Raw genomic sequence first — 19,846 nt, 5'->3', positions numbered from 1 at the left:
ACTTATACTTTAATTTAACACATGTAACATGTATTGGTCAACCTGACATCTGGGGAGGGAGTGGGGAGAAGGAGGGGAAAGTTGGAACAAAAGGTTTGGCAATTGTCAATGTTGCAAAATCACCCCTGCATATATGTGTTAAATAAAAAGTATAATAAAAAAAGGAGTAACTGTTTCATTTTCGTGTTTGTTGTCGTATTCTCAGTGGCCACAACATTATCTGAAACATAGTAATAAGTCACAAATGATTGTTCATTTCATTCACCCATCAATAAAGCATTTATTAAGAATCTACTAGCACAGTGTTTAACCCCTGTGTTAAGTGCTTGGGATAGAAGCCCCCAAATCATACAATTTCTTTCTGCCTTTAAATCAACAAGCATTTATTAAGCCCCTACTTTGTGGCAGGCACTATGCAAAGCACTAGGGATACAAACAGAAGCAAAAAGATAGTCCCTCTCCTCAAAAAGCTTACCCAATTCTGAGGGGGGAAAGAGAACACAAACTTGGAACTGAAAAAGGAAAGGAAAGACAGGGTAGTCATAGGCAGAGAATTCAAAATGCAGCTTGGGAAGAATGGTTGATCTGAGATCCTTTCTCTAAATGGGCTCAGAGAATGGCCCAATTCCATCTCCATAAGAGAACTAAGGACTAATGTTCACAGAGAAGCAAAGAAAAGACACATAGAAGATTAAAGCACCATACTAGGGAAGGAGGAGAGTACAAACAATTGAGGGCTTCAGAAAGGACCTCTTGAAGAAGATGATACTTGAAAGGAGCTAGAGCAGAAGGGAGAAGTAACTTTTCTGGCATGGGCAATAACAAAGGTACAGATGAATTAGACCCAGTGGTCCTCAAACTTTTAAATAGGGGGCTAGTTCACTGTCCCTCACACTGTTGGAGGGTAGGACTATAGTAAAAACAAAAACTCACACTGTCTCCGCCCCCCAGTCCATTTAACACAATCTGGAGGACCTCATAAACATCCTCAGTGGGTTTGAGAACCCCTGAATCAGAGTCTGAGGAAAAGTCACTGGGGCAGTGTTAGGGTTCTGACAAGGTGTTAACTGGGTTATTAGCATGGTACTTAGCTGTTCTCTAGTTCAGAGTTCACACCTTTCCCTCCTTTAAGAGTTCACACCTTTCCCCCATTTAAGAATTCACACCTTTCCCCCTTTAAGAGTGCACACTTTTCCCCCTTTTAAGAGTGCACACCTTTCCCCTTTTAAGAGTGCACAACTTTCCCCCTTTAAGAGTGCACACCTTTCAAAGAGCCTATAAAAGGGCAAGCCCACTGGAAGCTCCAGGAGATTCAGAGCAGGATTCAGTGGGGAGATTCACTGGACCAGAAAACCCACAATCCCACCCTCTTGGAGTCTGATCTATTCCGACTTGTATTTTGGGGCTGGCTTGACACACTGGGAGGACATTGAGAGGCTGAAGCTGGCTGGAGGCTGGAGGACAAATCTTTGGATTCGGAGACATTCCAAGGGAGCTCTTGGAACCAAGGACAGAGGTAGGCTCTAGTAAAGCTCACAGGGCTCAGGAAAAGATTCAGGACTTTGAAAGACAAAATCAGGAGGCTGTTGTAGGTGGGGGGAGCGCCTGGAGCCGAGGATCGTCCTTGTCCCGTCGCCGCCGGCTGCGCCTCGCGCCTCCCCTCCCTCGCTGCCCACACCCCTTCCTCCGTCGCAGTGCCTCAGCGCAACCATGTCCAAGCGGCACCGGCTGGACCTGGGGGAGGATTACCCCTCCGGCAAGAAGCAGGCCGGGACCTATGGGAAGGATCGAGATCGGGACCGGGATCGTGAGGATCGTTCCAAAGTTCGTGACAGAGAATGTGATAGGGGAGACAGAGAGAGAGAAAGAGAGAAAGAGAAGGAAAAGGAATTGCGTGCCTCTACTAATGCTATGCTCGTTAGTGCTGGATTACCACCTTTAAAAGCAATGCATTCAGCACACTCAACCCACTCAACACATTCTGCTCAGTCAACACACACGGGACATGCAGCACACACATCACTTGCACAGTGTATTAATCCATTCACTAATCTACCCCACAGTCCTCGTTACTATGACATTCTAACGAAGCGGCTTCAGCTCCCTGTTTGGGAATATAAGGATAGGTTTACAGATATTCTTGTTAGGCATCAGTCCTTTGTACTAGTTGGTGAGACCGGCTCTGGTAAAACAACCCAGATCCCTCAGTGGTGTGTTGAATACATGCGCTCCTTACCGGGCCCCACGAGAGGAGTGGCCTGCACACAGCCCAGGAGAGTGGCTGCACTGAGTGTGGCTCAGAGAGTTGCTGATGAAATGGATGTGATATTGGGCCAGGAAGTCGGGTACTCCATTCGATTTGAAGACTGCAGTAGTGCAAAAACGATTCTCAAATATATGACAGATGGCATGTTACTTCGAGAGGCTATGAATGATCCCCTTCTAGAGCGCTATGGTGTTATAATCCTCGATGAAGCTCATGAAAGGACCTTGGCCACAGACATTCTCATGGGAGTTCTGAAGGAAGTGGTGAGGCAGAGATCGGATTTAAAGGTTATTGTTATGAGTGCTACTTTAGATGCAGGGAAGTTTCAAATGTACTTTGATAACTGTCCCCTTTTAACTATCCCTGGCCGTACACATCCTGTTGAGATTTTTTATACTCAAGAACCAGAGAGAGATTATCTTGAAGCAGCAATTCGAACTGTGGTTCAGATTCATATGTGTGAAGAGGAGGAAGGAGATCTTCTTCTTTTTCTTACTGGACAAGAGGAAATTGATGAAGCCTGTAAGAGAATAAAGCGTGAAGTTGATGATTTAGGTCCAGAAGTTGGTGACATTAAAATCATTCCTTTGTATTCCACACTTCCACCTCAACAACAACAGAGAATTTTTGAACCTCCTCCTCCAAAAAACCAAAATGGAGCAATAGGACGAAAGGTAGTCCTGTCAACCAATATTGCAGAGACATCACTGACAATAGATGGTGTTGTGTTTGTCATTGACCCTGGATTTGCAAAACAAAAGGTATATAATCCTCGAATCAGAGTGGAGTCTCTTTTGGTGACAGCAATCAGCAAAGCTTCTGCCCAGCAAAGAGCTGGTCGAGCTGGCCGTACAAGGCCTGGAAAATGTTTTAGACTTTATACAGAGAAAGCCTATAACACTGAAATGCAGGATAATACTTATCCTGAAATTTTGAGGTCTAATTTGGGTTCAGTGGTGTTACAGTTGAAGAAACTTGGTATAGATGACTTGGTACACTTTGATTTTATGGATCCACCAGCTCCTGAAACTCTGATGAGAGCCCTAGAGCTTTTGAATTACCTAGCTGCTTTAAATGACAATGGAGACTTGACTGAATTGGGATCCATGATGGCAGAATTTCCATTGGATCCACAGCTCGCTAAAATGGTTATTGCAAGTTGTGACTACAACTGTTCCAATGAGGTCCTATCTATTACTGCTATGTTGTCAGTCCCACAATGTTTTGTTCGCCCCACGGAGGCCAAGAAAGCAGCAGATGAAGCCAAGATGAGGTTTGCCCACATAGATGGAGATCATCTGACATTGCTGAACGTTTACCACGCTTTTAAACAAAATCATGAGTCGGTTCAGTGGTGTTATGGCAACTTCATTAACTACAGGTCCCTGATGTCTGCAGACAGTGTACGCCAGCAGCTCTCGCGAATCATGGACAGATTTAATTTGCCTCGAAGAAGTACAGATTTCACAAGCAGAGACTATTACATTAATATAAGAAGAGCTTTGATTACTGGGTATTTTATGCAGGTGGCACATTTGGAACGGACAGGGCATTACTTAACTGTAAAGGATAACCAAGTAGTGCAACTAAATCCTTCAACTGTTCTGGATCACAAGCCAGAATGGGTGCTTTACAATGAATTTGTCCTGACAACAAAGAATTATATCCGGACATGTACAGATATCAAACCGGAATGGTTGGTGAAGATTGCCCCTCAATATTATGATATGAGCAATTTCCCACAGTGTGAAGCGAAGAGACAGTTGGAACGCATCAATGCCAAACTCCAGAGCAAGGAGTAATCACAGTACTGAAGCAAGCTCGAGAAGATGAGACAAATGAACTCAAAGTTCAACTTGTGCTCTTCAAGTTGGTTCAAAAATGGCCTTTATTTGAAAGCTTTTTAATTTTTCTTTACATTAAATATTCCATTCTGAATTCATATAGGAAACATTTATGCCTCCCTTAAAAAAAAAGACAAAATCAAAGATCTGGACTTTCACTCCTGCTTGAAGGAAAGTGGGCAGACTGTTGTTTGCCATTAGCCTGCAGACCTGGTGAGCCTTAGAAGCTAGTTGCTGAAGCAAGGAGAGATCACTTCATGGCATTGCATTCATGGAAAACAGACTCCGATTGGATAGTGCAATGGCACCACAAAAGATTGCTTCTGTGCATCTTCAGGCCCCGGTGCTAAAAGAACTACAGTAACTGACAGAATCCAAGATCCACTACATAGAATTGCCCATCTCGCTATTTCTGTCCGCCTGCATTTTGGCTTTCCTTCACAGGCTAATTGTACACTGTTTCAAAGTCCGATTGTTTTTGGACAGGAAAACAACAGTTTGGACATGGATACATATATCATAATTAACTTATACTTTAATTTAACATATGTAACATGTATTGGTCAACCTGATATCTGGGGAAGGGAGTGCGGGGAAGAAGGGAAAAAGTGGAACAAAAGTTTTGGCAATTGTCAATGCTGCAAAATCACCCCTGCATATATGTGTTAAATAAAAAGTATAATTTTTAAAAAAAGGAGTAACTGTTTCATTTTCGTGTTTGTTGTCATATTCTCAATGCCCACAACATTATCTGAAACATAGTAATGAGTCACAAATGATTGTGCATTTCATTCACCCATCAAGAAAGCATTTATTAAGAATCTACTGGCACAGTGTTTAACCCCTGTGTTAAGTGCTTGGGATAGAAGCCCCCAAATCATACAATTTCTGCCTTTAAGTCAACAAGCATTTATTAAGCCCCTACCATGTGGCAGGCACTATGCAAAGCACTAGGGATACAAACAGAAGCAAAAAGATAGTCCCTCTCCTCAAAAAGCTTACCCAATTCTGAGGGGGGAAAGAGAACACAAACTTGGAACTGAAAAAGGAAAGGAAAGACAGGGTAGTCATAGGCAGAGAATTCAAAATGCAGCTTGGGAAGAATGGTTGATCTGAGATCCTTTCTCTAAATGGACTCAGAGAATGGCCCAATTCCATCTCCATAAGAGAACTAAGGACTAATGTTCACAGAGAAGCAAAGAAAAGACACATAGAAGATTAAAGCACCATACTAGGGAAAGAGGAGAGTACAAACAACTGAGGGCTTCAGAAAGGACCTCTTGAAGAAGATGATACTGGAAAGGAGCTAGAGCAGAAGGGAGGAGTAAGAACTTTTCTGGCATGGGCAATAACAAGGGTACAGATGAATTAGACCCAGTGGGCCTCAAACTTTCAAATAGGGGGCCAGTTCACTGTCCCTCACACTGTTGGAAGGCAGGACTATAGTACAAACAAAAACTCACACTCTGTCTCCGCCCCCTCAGTCCATTGAACACAATCTGGAGGACCTCATAAACATCCTCAGTGAGTTTGAGAACCCCTGAATTAGAGAGTCAGAGGAAAATCATTGGGGCAGTGTTAGGGTTCTGACAAAGTGGTAACAGGGTTATTAGCATGGTACTTAGCTGTTCTCTAGTTTAGAGTTCACACTTTCCCCCCTTTACGAGTTCACACCTCCTCCCCACCCTTTAAGAGTTCACACCTTTCAAAGAGCCTATAAAAGGACAAGCCCACTGGAAGCTCCAGGAGATTCAGAGCAGGATTCAGTGGGGAGATTCACTGGACCAGGAAACCCACAATCCCACCCTCTTGGAGTCTGATCTATTCCGACTTGTACTTTGGGGCTGGCTGGACACACTGGGAGGACATTGAGAGGCTGAAGCTGGCTAGAGGCTGGAGGACAAATCTTTGGATTCGGACACACTCCAAGCGAGCTCTTGGGAACCAAGGACAGAGAAAGGCCTCTAGTAAAGCTCACAGGGCCCAGGAAAAGATTCAGGACTTTGAAAGACAAAATCAAAGATCTGGACTTTCACTCCTGCTTGCAGGAAAGTGGGCAGACTCTTGTTTGCCATTAGCCTGAAGACCCGGTGAGCCTTAGAAGCTAGTTGCTGAAGCAAGTAGAGATCATTTCATCACACTGCATTCATGGAAAACAGACTCCAATTGGATAGTGGTTTGGCACCCCAAAACATTGCTTCTGTGCATCTGCAGGCCTCGGTGCTAAAAGAACTACAGCCACGGACAGTATCCCACATCACAGAAGTGGAGGAGTTTCACATCAAAGCAGAAATGTTGCAGCCTTTGAGAGACAGGGATGACCAAAAGATTCAAAAGGAGGAGTATCGTCGGAAGAAAGGCAATGCTTGTCAGCAAGAAGCCACCAATGCATGGGGAAAAGGAGCTGGATTGGATGAATACCATCACTTCCATCTTTCAAGCTGCCTGGAGTGTTTGGGACTAGAAAGCAGCACCACTGAAGCTGTCAGATTGGCATCTGCAGAAGACCTTGCAGATCTTCCTCATGGTTTCAGCAGCAGCCAAGAAGGCAGTGTTAAGCCAACTTGCCAACCTGGACGAAGGAGAAGAGTCAATATTCCCGAGAAGCCACCGAACATTTTACTCTTTGTGGGCTCTGACTCTCAGAAAGGACAGCAGAGATTCCAGCAGCTCCATTCCCTTCTGAAGGATTGTATTGACACTGATTGTTATGTCATCTCCCAGCTGAAGGAGAAAAATGTGCTCAGCCATCCATGGCTGCATCACTGTTTATTGTTGATCATTGCCACAGAAGAGCCTATTTCTGAAGCAGTTTCCCAAAAGTTCATCTTGTACCTGTCCCAAGGTGGGAAGGTTTTGGGGCTATCTTCCTCCTTCACGTTTGGTGGCCTACAGCTGAAAAGCCAAGAGGAACTGAAGAAGAGCATCCAGACATTGGTTTTTTCCAAGGCTGATGACAGTGAAATGAAACTGAATGTAGTGACAAGTGGGATCCTATTTGAAGAAGGCCCTGGACAGCTGCCTACCCATCCTGGAAAGCTAGAGGGTTACTTAGAAAACGTGCATCGAGACAGGATGATTGTTCACCTGCCTTGTGGAACAAACGGAGGAGAAGCAATTCTCTGTCAGGTGCACTTGGAAATGTCTCCCAGCACTTTGATAGAAGCTCCAGCTGCCTTTAATTTGCTGAAATCAAGCCATTTCACCCGATTGGAAGTCCTGAAGGAGATCCTGAGGGTCCTTGGCCTAAGGTGTGAATTAAAGAAAATTCCTCCCCTGACTCCTCTCTATTTGCTCACAGCTGATGAGGAAGTCCGAACTTCTTTTATGCAGTGGCTGGCAAGAAATGTGGGACCCGAAGGAGTAATGCAATTCAGCAAGCTGACCCTTCAGTTTGTTTCATCCCATCCACCAGAATTGGAAGTGACCCCATCTCATATGCCAGTTATCACTGCCACAGAGGATTTTGCCCCAGAACATTTTCACCTGGAGCTCTATCAAAAACATTTGCACACAAAGCAACTGGGAAAGATCATTCTGTTTGCTGAAGTGACTTCATCCACAATGGATCTTCTGGACGGCTTGATGGTTGAGGTGCCACCACACCTGGGTTTAGTAGCGATTGCAGCCCAGCAAACTCAAGGAAAAGGTCGTGATGGCAATGTCTGGCTTAGTCCTGTGGGATGTTCTCTTTCCACCTTACACCTCCACATCCCCCTAGATTCTCATCTGGGTCAGAGAATCCCATTTGTTCAACACTTGATGTCTTTGGCAGTGGTGGAGGCAGTTCGATCCATTCCTGACTATCAGGACATCAATTTAAGAGTCAAGTGGCCCAATGATATCTACTACAGTGATCAAATGAAGCTTGGGGGAGTGTTGGTCAACTCAACGCTTATGGGATCAACTTGTCATATTCTTATTGGCTGTGGAGTTAATGTGAATAACAGTCACCCTACTCTTTGCCTCAATGATCTCATCATAGAATATAATAAGAAACACAACCAAAACCTCAGTCTGTTACGTGTGGATTATCTTGTGGCAAGAACAATAACTGTGCTGGAGAGCCTACTGGATGCCTTTCAGGACAAAGGACCTAATGCCATTCTTCCTCTCTATTACAAATACTGGATACACAGCGGTCAGCAAGTCCGTCTGGGAAACGACGAGGGCCCACTGGGATGGATTGTTGGGATTGACGATTCTGGCTTCCTTCAAGTCCATCGAGAAGGAGGGGATGTTATGACTGTGCATCCAGACGGCAACTCTTTGGACATGCTGAAAAACCTCATCATCCCCAAGAATTAATTCAACTGTCCTGAGCAAGAGAGCAGAGTGGGCCATATCGAAGTGAGTTTCATCTCAGGCAAAAGTGCATAGCCACTTGCAAATACATTCCTGCTTTATTTCTTAGCTCTTTCCTACCATTCATCAGAAAGTTCTGTTTGGGATTGGGGATGCTTGAGGTTTTTTTCCCTTAATGACTTTTCTCATGCCTTTTGGTTACTTTTTGTTTACTAGGGATTTCTCTCTTTTTCAGAAGAGTCGCCTGCCTTTCCCTTCTTAGACGGAACTTGGTGTATGTTGATACCTGGAGCTCTTTTATGCCAACAAGACAGGGAAATTTAGGTGTTTCACAATAGTCAACCCCTCATTATAGCTCCCTTTGAAAAGGGAAAAAATATCAGCCCCCCTTCTTGAGTCATTGCTCAGTTATGTGGGATGGTAATATCCTTTTGACTCAACCAAGGAGATATTTTGAAAACAAACAAACAAACAAACAAATAAATAAAAGCCACACAAAATACAGAAAAAAACCTTTGTTTTTATTTCTTCATTAAAAGAAGAATTATAAATAATCTTTCAGAGATGGTGCTTACCTTATTTGCATTTGTTATACTTAAGTGGCTAAAGAAATTTAATATGTGTGAGTACAGGTCAAAGATATAGTGGAAAATCACTACTTTATAGTAAATGTCTTGGCCAATGTAGTTCATATATTGGAATTTACTACAAAAGTTGAATGAATATCATATAGTTCAACAACAATGCTATATGATGATCAATTCTCATGGACGTGGCCATCTTCAAAATGAGATGAACCAAATCAGTCCCATTAGAGCAGTAATGAACTGAACCAGCTACATCCAGCGAAAGAACTCTGGGAGATGACTACGAGTCACTACACAGAATTCCCGATCCCTCTATTTCTGTCCGCCTGCATTTTGGGTATCCTTCACAGGCTAATTGTACACTGTTTCAAATTCCGATTCTTCTTGGACAGCAAAACAACTCTTTGGACATGGAGACATATATCGTGTTTAACTTATACTTGAATTTCACATATGTAACATGTATTGGTTGACCTGACATCTGGGGGAGGGAGTGGGGAGAAGGAGGGGAAAGTTGGAAAAAAAGGTTCGGCAATTGTCAATGCTGCAAAATCACCCCTGCATATATGTGTTCAATAAAAAGTATTATTAAAAAAAAAAGGAGTAACTGTTTCATTTTCGTGTTTGTTGTCATATTCTCAATGCCCACAACATTATCTGAAACATAGTAATGAGTCACAAATGATTGTGCATTTCATTCACCCATCAAGAAAGCATTTATTAAGAATCTACTGGCACAGTGTTTAACCCCTGTGTTAAGTGCTTGGGATAGAAGCCCCCAAATCATACAATTTCTGCCTTTAAGTCAACAAGCATTTATTAAGCCCCTACCATGTGGCAGGCACTATGCAAAGCACTAGGGATACAAACAGAAGCAAAAAGATAGTCCCTCTCCTCAAAAAGCTTACCCAATTCTGAGGGGGGAAAGAGAACACAAACTTGGAACTGAAAAAGGAAAGGAAAGACAGGGTAGTCATAGGCAGAGAATTCAAAATGCAGCTTGGGAAGAATGGTTGATCTGAGATCCTTTCTCTAAATGGACTCAGAGAATGGCCCAATTCCATCTCCATAAGAGAACTAAGGACTAATGTTCACAGAGAAGCAAAGAAAAGACACATAGAAGATTAAAGCACCATACTAGGGAAGGAGGAGAGTACAAACAACTGAGGGCTTCAGAAAGGACCTCTTGAAGAAGATGATACTGGAAAGGAGCTAGAGCAGAAGGGAGGAGTAAGAACTTTTCTGGCATGGGCAATAACAAAGGTACAGATGAATTAGACCCAGTGGGCCTCAAACTTTCAAATAGGGGGCCAGTTCACTGTCCCTCACACTGTTGGAGGGCAGGACTATAGTACAAACAAAAACTCACACTCTGTCTCCGCCCCCTCAGTCCATTGAACACAATCTGGAGGACCTCATAAACATCCTCAGTGGGTTTGAGAACCCCTGAATTAGAGAGTCAGAGCAAAATCATTGGGGCAGTGTTAGGGTTCTGACAAAGTGGTAACAGGGTTATTAGCATGGTACTTAGCTGTTCTCTAGTTTAGAGTTCACACTTTCCCCCCTTTACAAGTTCACACCTTCCCCCCCCCTTTAAGAGTTCACACCTTTCAAAGAGCCTATAAAAGGACAAGCCCACTGGAAGCTCCAGGAGATTCAGAGCAGGATTCAGTGGGGAGATTCACTGGACCAGGAAACCCACAATCCCACCCTCTTGGAGTCTGATCTATTCCGACTTGTACTTTGGGGCTGGCTGGACACACTGGGAGGACATTGAGAGGCTGAAGCTGGCTAGAGGCTGGAGGACAAATCTTTGGATTCGGACACACTCCAAGCGAGCTCTTGGGAACCAAGGACAGAGAAAGGCCTCTAGTAAAGCTCACAGGGCCCAGGAAAAGATTCAGGACTTTGAAAGACAAAAATCAAAGATCTGGACTTTCACTCCTGCTTGCAGGAAAGTGGGCAGACTCTTGTTTGCCATTAGCCTGAAGACCCGGTGAGCCTTAGAAGCTAGTTGCTGAAGCAAGTAGAGATCATTTCATCACACTGCATTCATGGAAAACAGACTCCAATTGGATAGTGGTTTGGCACCCCAAAACATTGCTTCTGTGCATCTGCAGGCCTCGGTGCTAAAAGAACTACAGCCACGGACAGTATCCCACATCACAGAAGTGGAGGAGTTTCACATCAAAGCAGAAATGTTGGAGCCTTTGAGAGACAGGGATGACCAAAAGATTCAAAAGGAGGAGTATCGTCGGAAGAAAGGCAATGCTTGTCAGCAAGAAGCCACCAATGCATGGGGAAAAGGAGCTGGATTGGATGAATACCATCACTTCCATCTTTCAAGCTGCCTGGAGTGTTTGGGACTAGAAAGCAGCACCACTGAAGCTGTCAGATTGGCATCTGCAGAAGACCTTGCAGATCTTCCTCATGGTTTCAGCAGCAGCCAAGAAGGCAGTGTTAAGCCAACTTGCCAACCTGGACGAAGGAGAAGAGTCAATATTCCCGAGAAGCCACCGAACATTTTACTCTTTGTGGGCTCTGACTCTCAGAAAGGACAGCAGAGATTCCAGCAGCTCCATTCCCTTCTGAAGGATTGTATTGACACTGATTGTTATGTCATCTCCCAGCTGAAGGAGAAAAATGTGCTCAGCCATCCATGGCTGCATCACTGTTTATTGTTGATCATTGCCACAGAAGAGCCTATTTCTGAAGCAGTTTCCCAAAAGTTCATCTTGTACCTGTCCCAAGGTGGGAAGGTTTTGGGGCTATCTTCCTCCTTCACGTTTGGTGGCCTACAGCTGAAAAGCCAAGAGGAACTGAAGAAGAGCATCCAGACATTGGTTTTTTCCAAGGCTGATGACAGTGAAATGAAACTGAATGTAGTGACAAGTGGGATCCTATTTGAAGAAGGCCCTGGACAGCTGCCTACCCATCCTGGACAGCTAGAGGGTTACTTAGAAAACGTGCATCGAGACAGGATGATTGTTCACCTGCCTTGTGGAACAAACGGAGGAGAAGCAATTCTCTGTCAGGTGCACTTGGAAATGTCTCCCAGCACTTTGATAGAAGCTCCAGCTGCCTTTAATTTGCTGAAATCAAGCCATTTCACCCGATTGGAAGTCCTGAAGGAGATCCTGAGGGTCCTTGGCCTAAGGTGTGAATTAAAGAAAATTCCTCCCCTGACTCCTCTCTATTTGCTCACAGCTGATGAGGAAGTCCGAACTTCTTTTATGCAGTGGCTGGCAAGAAATGTGGGACCCGAAGGAGTAATGCAATTCAGCAAGCTGACCCTTCAGTTTGTTTCATCCCATCCACCAGAATTGGAAGTGACCCCATCTCATATGCCAGTTATCACTGCCACAGAGGATTTTGCCCCAGAACATTTTCACCTGGAGCTCTATCAAAAACATTTGCACACAAAGCAACTGGGAAAGATCATTCTGTTTGCTGAAGTGACTTCATCCACAATGGATCTTCTGGACGGCTTGATGGTTGAGGTGCCACCACACCTGGGTTTAGTAGCGATTGCAGCCCAGCAAACTCAAGGAAAAGGTCGTGATGGCAATGTCTGGCTTAGTCCTGTGGGATGTTCTCTTTCCACCTTACACCTCCACATCCCCCTAGATTCTCATCTGGGTCAGAGAATCCCATTTGTTCAACACTTGATGTCTTTGGCAGTGGTGGAGGCAGTTCGATCCATTCCTGACTATCAGGACATCAATTTAAGAGTCAAGTGGCCCAATGATATCTACTACAGTGATCAAATGAAGCTTGGGGGAGTGTTGGTCAACTCAACGCTTATGGGATCAACTTGTCATATTCTTATTGGCTGTGGAGTTAATGTGAATAACAGTCACCCTACTCTTTGCCTCAATGATCTCATCATAGAATATAATAAGAAACACAACCAAAACCTCAGTCTGTTACGTGTGGATTATCTTGTGGCAAGAACAATAACTGTGCTGGAGAGCCTACTGGATGCCTTTCAGGACAAAGGACCTAATGCCATTCTTCCTCTCTATTACAAATACTGGATACACAGCGGTCAGCAAGTCTGTCTGGGAAACGACGAGGGCCCACTGGGATGGATTGTTGGGATTGACGATTCTGGCTTCCTTCAAGTCCATCGAGAAGGAGGGGATGTTATGACTGTGCATCCAGACGGCAACTCTTTGGACATGCTGAAAAACCTCATCATCCCCAAGAATTAATTCAACTGTCCTGAGCAAGAGAGCAGAGTGGGCCATATCGAAGTGAGTTTCATCTCAGGCAAAAGTGCATAGCCACTTGCAAATACATTCCTGCTTTATTTCTTAGCTCTTTCCTACCATTCATCAGAAAGTTCTGTTTGGGATTGGGGATGCTTGAGGTTTTTTTCCCTTAATGACTTTTCTCATGCCTTTTGGTTACTTTTTGTTTACTAGGGATTTCTCTCTTTTTCAGAAGAGTCGCCTGCCTTTCCCTTCTTAGACGGAACTTGGTGTATGTTGATACCTGGAGCTCTTTTATGCCAACAAGACAGGGAAATTTAGGTGTTTCACAATAGTCAACCCCTCATTATAGCTCCCTTTGAAAAGGGAAAAAATATCAGCCCCCCTTCTTGAGTCATTGCTCAGTTATGTGGGATGGTAATATCCTTTTGACTCAACCAAGGAGATATTTTGAAAACAAACAAACAAACAAACAAATAAATAAAAGCCACACAAAATACAGAAAAAAACCTTTGTTTTTATTTCTTCATTAAAAGAAGAATTATAAATAATCTTTCAGAGATGGTGCTTACCGTATTTGCATTTGTTATACTTAAGTGGCTAAAGAAATTTAATATGTGTGAGTAGAGGTCAAAGATATAGTGGAAAATCACTACTTTATAGTAAATGTCTTGGCCAATGTAGTTCATATATTGGAATTTACTACAAAAGTTGAATGAATATCATATAGTTCAACAACAATGCTATATGATGATCAATTCTCATGGACGTGGCCATCTTCAAAATGAGATGAACCAAATCAGTCCCATTAGAGCAGTAATGAACTGAACCAGCTACATCCAGCGAAAGAACTCTGGGAGATGACTACGAGTCACTACACAGAATTCCCGATCCCTCTATTTCTGTCCGCCTGCATTTTGGGTATCCTTCACAGGCTAATTGTACACTGTTTCAAATTCCGATTCTTCTTGGACAGCAAAACAACTCTTTGGACATGGAGACATATATCGTGTTTAACTTATACTTGAATTTCACATATGTAACATGTATTGGTTGACCTGACATCTGGGGGAGGGAGTGGGGAGAAGGAGGGGAAAGTTGGAAAAAAAGGTTCGGCAATTGTCAATGCTGCAAAATCACCCCTGCATATATGTGTTCAATAAAAAGTATTATTAAAAAAAAAAGGAGTAACTGTTTCATTTTCGTGTTTGTTGTCATATTCTCAATGCCCACAACATTATCTGAAACATAGTAATGAGTCACAAATGATTGTGCATTTCATTCACCCATCAAGAAAGCATTTATTAAGAATCTACTGGCACAGTGTTTAACCCCTGTGTTAAGTGCTTGGGATAGAAGCCCCCAAATCATACAATTTCTGCCTTTAAGTCAACAAGCATTTATTAAGCCCCTACCATGTGGCAGGCACTATGCAAAGCACTAGGGATACAAACAGAAGCAAAAAGATAGTCCCTCTCCTCAAAAAGCTTACCCAATTCTGAGGGGGGAAAGAGAACACAAACTTGGAACTGAAAAAGGAAAGGAAAGACAGGGTAGTCATAGGCAGAGAATTCAAAATGCAGCTTGGGAAGAATGGTTGATCTGAGATCCTTTCTCTAAATGGACTCAGAGAATGGCCCAATTCCATCTCCATAAGAGAACTAAGGACTAATGTTCACAGAGAAGCAAAGAAAAGACACATAGAAGATTAAAGCACCATACTAGGGAAGGAGGAGAGTACAAACAACTGAGGGCTTCAGAAAGGACCTCTTGAAGAAGATGATACTGGAAAGGAGCTAGAGCAGAAGGGAGGAGTAAGAACTTTTCTGGCATGGGCAATAACAAAGGTACAGATGAATTAGACCCAGTGGGCCTCAAACTTTCAAATAGGGGGCCAGTTCACTGTCCCTCACACTGTTGGAGGGCAGGACTATAGTACAAACAAAAACTCACACTCTGTCTCCGCCCCCTCAGTCCATTGAACACAATCTGGAGGACCTCATAAACATCCTCAGTGGGTTTGAGAACCCCTGAATTAGAGAGTCAGAGCAAAATCATTGGGGCAGTGTTAGGGTTCTGACAAAGTGGTAACAGGGTTATTAGCATGGTACTTAGCTGTTCTCTAGTTTAGAGTTCACACTTTCCCCCCTTTACAAGTTCACACCTCCCCCCCCCCCTTTAAGAGTTCACACCTTTCAAAGAGCCTATAAAAGGACAAGCCCACTGGAAGCTCCAGGAGATTCAGAGCAGGATTCAGTGGGGAGATTCACTGGACCAGGAAACCCACAATCCCACCCTCTTGGAGTCTGATCTATTCCGACTTGTACTTTGGGGCTGGCTGGACACACTGGGAGGACATTGAGAGGCTGAAGCTGGCTAGAGGCTGGAGGACAAATCTTTGGATTCGGACACACTCCAAGCGAGCTCTTGGGAACCAAGGACAGAGAAAGGCCTCTAGTAAAGCTCACAGGGCCCAGGAAAAGATTCAGGACTTTGAAAGACAAAAATCAAAGATCTGGACTTTCACTCCTGCTTGCAGGAAAGTGGGCAGACTCTTGTTTGCCATTAGCCTGAAGACCCGGTGAGCCTTAGAAGCTAGTTGCTGAAGCAAGTAGAGATCATTTCATCACACTGCATTCATGGAAAACAGACTCCAATTGGATAGTGGTTTGGCACCCCAAAACATTGCTTCTGTGCATCTGCAGGCCTCGGTGCTAAAAGAACTACAGCCACGGACAGTATCCCACATCACAGAAGTGGAGGAGTTTCACATCAAAGCAGAAATGTTGGAGCCTTTGAGAGACAGGGATGACCAAAAGATTCAAAAGGAGGAGTATCGTCGGAAGAAAGGCAATGCTTGTCAGCAAGAAGCCACCAATGCATGGGGAAAAGGAGCTGGATTGGATGAATACCATCACTTCCATCTTTCAAGCTGCCTGGAGTGTTTGGGACTAGAAAGCAGCACCACTGAAGCTGTCAGATTGGCATCTGCAGAAGACCTTGCAGATCTTCCTCATGGTTTCAGCAGCAGCCAAGAAGGCAGTGTTAAGCCAACTTGCCAACCTGGACGAAGGAGAAGAGTCAATATTCCCGAGAAGCCACCGAACATTTTACTCTTTGTGGGCTCTGACTCTCAGAAAGGACAGCAGAGATTCCAGCAGCTCCATTCCCTTCTGAAGGATTGTATTGACACTGATTGTTATGTCATCTCCCAGCTGAAGGAGAAAAATGTGCTCAGCCATCCATGGCTGCATCACTGTTTATTGTTGATCATTGCCACAGAAGAGCCTATTTCTGAAGCAGTTTCCCAAAAGTTCATCTTGTACCTGTCCCAAGGTGGGAAGGTTTTGGGGCTATCTTCGTCCTTCACGTTTGGTGGCCTACAGCTGAAAAGCAAAGAGGAACTGAAGAAGAGCATCCAGACATTGGTTTTTTCCAAGGCTGATGACAGTGAAATGAAACTGAATGTAGTGACAAGTGGGATCCTATTTGAAGAAGGCCCTGGACAGCTGCCTACCCATCCTGGACAGCTAGAGGGTTACTTAGAAAACGTGCATCGAGACAGGATGATTGTTCACCTGCCTTGTGGAACAAACGGAGGAGAAGCAATTCTCTGTCAGGTGCACTTGGAAATGTCTCCCAGCACTTTGATAGAAGCTCCAGCTGCCTTTAATTTGCTGAAATCAAGCCATTTCACCCGATTGGAAGTCCTGAAGGAGATCCTGAGGGTCCTTGGCCTAAGGTGTGAATTAAAGAAAATTCCTCCCCTGACTCCTCTCTATTTGCTCACAGCTGATGAGGAAGTCAGAACTTCTTTTATGCAGTGGCTGGCAAGAAATGTGGGACCCGAAGGAGTAATGCAATTCAGCAAGCTGACCCTTCAGTTTGTTTCATCCCATCCACCAGAATTGGAAGTGACCCCATCTCATATGCCAGTTATCACTGCCACAGAGGATTTTGCCCCAGAACATTTTCACCTGGAGCTCTATCAAAAACATTTGCACACAAAGCAACTGGGAAAGATCATTCTGTTTGCTGAAGTGACTTCATCCACAATGGATCTTCTGGACGGCTTGATGGTTGAGGTGCCATCACACCTGGGTTTAGTAGCGATTGCAGCCCAGCAAACTCAAGGAAAAGGTCGTGATGGCAATGTCTGGCTTAGTCCTGTGGGATGTTCTCTTTCCACCTTACACCTCCACATCCCCCTAGATTCTCATCTGGGTCAGAGAATCCCATTTGTTCAACACTTGATGTTTTGGCAGTGGTGGAGGCAGTTCGATCCATTCCTGACTATCAGGACATCAATTTAAGAGTCAAGTGGCCCAATGATATCTACTACAGTGATCAAATGAAGCTTGGGGGAGTGTTGGTCAACTCAACGCTTATGGGATCAACTTGTCATATTCTTATTGGCTGTGGAGTTAATGTGAATAACAGTCACCCTACTCTTTGCCTCAATGATCTCATCATAGAATATAATAAGAAACACAACCAAAACCTCAGTCTGTTACGTGTGGATTATCTGGTGGCAAGAACAATAACTGTGCTGGAGAGCCTACTGGATGCCTTTCAGGACAAAGGACCTAATGCCATTCTTCCTCTCTATTACAAATACTGGATACACAGCGGTCAGCAAGTCCGTCTGGGAAACGACGAGGGCCCACTGGTATGGATTGTTGGGATTGACGATTCTGGCTTCCTTCAAGTCCATCGAGAAGGAGGGGATGTTATGACTGTGCATCCAGACGGCAACTCTTTCGACATGCTGAAAAACCTCATCATCCCCAAGAATTAATTCAACTGTCCTGAGCAAGAGAGCAGAGTGGGCCATATCGAAGTGAGTTTCATTTCAGGCAAAAGTGCATAGCCACTTGCAAATACATTCCTGCTTTATTTCTTAGCTCTTTCCTAACATTCATCAGAAAGTTCTGTTTGGGATTGGGGAGGCTTGAGGTTTTTTTCCCTTAATGATTTTTCTCATGCCTTTTAGTTACTTTTTGTTTACTAGGGATTTCTCTCTTTTTCAGAAGAGTCGCCTGCCTTTCCCTTCTTAGACGGAACTTGGTGTATGTTGATACCTGGAGCTCTTTTATGCCAACAAGACAGGGAAATTTAGGTGTTTCACAATAGTCAACCCCTCATTATAGCTCCCTTTGAAAAGGGAAAAAATATCAGCCCCCCTTCTTGAGTCATTGCTCAGTTATGTGGGATGGTAATATCCTTTTGACTCAACCAAGGAGATATTTTGAAAACAAACAAACAAACAAACAAATAAATAAAAGTCACACAAAATACAGAAAAAAACCTTTGTTTTTATTTCTTCATTAAAAGAAGAATTATAAATAATCTTTCAGAGATGGTGCTTACCTTATTTGCATTTGTTATACTTAAGTGGCTAAAGAAATTTAATATGTGTGAGTAGAGGTCAAAGATATAGTGGAAAATCACTACTTTATAGTAAATGTCTTGGCCAATGTAGTTCATATATTGGAATTTACTACAAAAGTTGAATGAATATCATATAGTTCAACAACAATGCTATATGATGATCAATTCTCATGGACGTGGCCATCTTCAAAATGAGATGAACCAAATCAGTCCCATTAGAGCAGTAATGAACTGAACCAGCTACATCCAGCGAAAGAACTCTGGGAGATGACTACGAGTCACTACACAGAATTCCCGATCCCTCTATTTCTGTCCGCCTGCATTTTGGATTTCCTTCACAGGCTAATTGTACACTGTTTCAAATTCCGATTCTTCTTGGACAGCAAAACAACTCTTTGGACATGTATACATATATCGTGTTTAACTTATACTTGAATTTCACATATGTAACATGTATTGGTTGACCTGACATCTGGGGGAGGGAGTGGGGAGAAGGAGGGGAAAGTTGGAACAAAAGGTTCGGCAATTGTTAATGCTGCAAAATCACCCCTGCATATATGTGTTCAATAAAAAGTATTATTAAAAAAAAAAAGGAGTAACTGTTTCATTTTCGTGTTTGTTGTCATATTCTCAATGCCCACAACATTATCTGAAACATAGTAATGAGTCACAAATGATTGTGCATTTCATTCACCCATCAAGAAAGCATTTATTAAGAATCTACTGGCACAGTGTTTAACCCCTGTGTTAAGTGCTTGGGATAGAAGCCCCCAAATCATACAATTTCTGCCTTTAAGTCAACAAGCATTTATTAAGCCCCTACCATGTGGCAGGCACTATGCAAAGCACTAGGGATACAAACAGAAGCAAAAAGATAGTCCCTCTCCTCAAAAAGCTTACCCAATTCTGAGGGGGGAAAGAGAACACAAACTTGGAACTGAAAAAGGAAAGGAAAGACAGGGTAGTCATAGGCAGAGAATTCAAAATGCAGCTTGGGAAGAATGGTTGATCTGAGATCCTTTCTCTAAATGGACTCAGAGAATGGCCCAATTCCATCTCCATAAGAGAACTAAGGACTAATGTTCACAGAGAAGCAAAGAAAAGACACATAGAAGATTAAAGCACCATACTAGGGAAGGAGGAGAGTACAAACAACTGAGGGCTTCAGAAAGGACCTCTTGAAGAAGATGATACTGGAAAGGAGCTAGAGCACAAGGGAGGAGTAAGAACTTTTCTGGC

The 19,846-nt window shown here is 43.5% G+C and overlaps 1 pseudogene; it reads left to right on the top strand.

Annotated features, from left to right (window-relative positions):
- The first annotated feature begins 1,702 nt into the window (after nucleotides 1–1,702).
- Nucleotides 1,703–8,418, top strand: LOC141565629 (biotin--protein ligase-like; annotated as a pseudogene).
- The last annotated feature ends 11,428 nt before the right edge of the window (nucleotides 8,419–19,846 follow it).

The sequence above is a fragment of the Sminthopsis crassicaudata genome, chromosome 4, assembly GCF_048593235.1.
Source record: "Sminthopsis crassicaudata isolate SCR6 chromosome 4, ASM4859323v1, whole genome shotgun sequence".
Lineage (NCBI taxonomy): Eukaryota > Metazoa > Chordata > Mammalia > Dasyuromorphia > Dasyuridae > Sminthopsis > Sminthopsis crassicaudata.
This window is presented reverse-complemented; position numbering and strand designations above follow the sequence as displayed.